The sequence below is a fragment of the Xyrauchen texanus genome, chromosome 44, assembly GCF_025860055.1.
Source record: "Xyrauchen texanus isolate HMW12.3.18 chromosome 44, RBS_HiC_50CHRs, whole genome shotgun sequence".
Taxonomy (NCBI): domain Eukaryota; kingdom Metazoa; phylum Chordata; class Actinopteri; order Cypriniformes; family Catostomidae; genus Xyrauchen; species Xyrauchen texanus.
This window is the reverse complement of record NC_068319.1, coordinates 6582675-6583683: the sequence shown is the minus strand read 5'-3', so window position 1 is coordinate 6583683 and position 1009 is coordinate 6582675.

The following is a 1009-nucleotide window of genomic DNA, read 5'->3' as shown; positions in this document are numbered from 1 at the left end:
CCAAACACCAAACTTTACACCTTTTGTGCTCTTTTGCATGAAAAAGTATTGCATGCATTTCCAGCCAATAGTTACTATTTAAAAAGAGTACATTTACTATTTAAAAAGAGTACATTTTATCTAAGACCATTATGCATCATGTACCAACAGCTGTTTTGTATGTTGAACTAAACAAGGGGTTGTTAAAACATGTCACTGCACTCTTAAAACGTGTCTTTCCTAAGGTTCAAATCACAATTTTGTCAGGTAGACATTGCCTAGCAACTGTGTGGCTTCGAATAGTGTTTGTTCAGTTCTCTTTGTCCTTGGTGAAATATGCTTTTGCCTCCAGTACAGAATCTGCGATTGAGTATTCACACTTAGTAACCAACAATATAAAGACCAAGCTAAACAATCGGCACATTCATGGTCAAGATCTGTAACTGAACATTTTTACTTTCTTTTTTGTTAATGTTAAAATGCAAATCATTATGTGTTACAACAAGCTATGCAAATTGTCAATGTGCAACATGGCACATCAGCATTAATCATTTACCTTGGGGATTGGGTACACCGTTGCTTCCTCTCTCCCAAAATAAGAGACTGTTCCACACTTAGCAACACCATCAACTCAAAAGCCTTCAAACAGCTGACCTTGGTCCAGGTAGAAAAACTTGCCATGGACAGGGCTGTAGCTAATGGGGTGAAAGGTGGTAATTATTCTAGGTCTGGGGGGCCACAACACATTTTAAACTGTAATTTTCATATGAAAGAGGCCCAGAGCAATACAGTCAGGGGGCCCAGAATTTCTTGCTACAGCCCTGGCTATGGCTACCATTCTTTCCATCCCTCCAGGTGCCCTCATAACGGCTGCCATTCGCTGAACCAAAGAGGGTAAAAATACAACCAAAAGCAGACTTAAAGACACAGTTGGATGAATCTAATGAAAACTGCGAAGAACTTTTCAGGCTAATTTTTTACCACAGACTCTGAAGAAATAAGTGATATTTTTTTAAATGACCGTATTTGC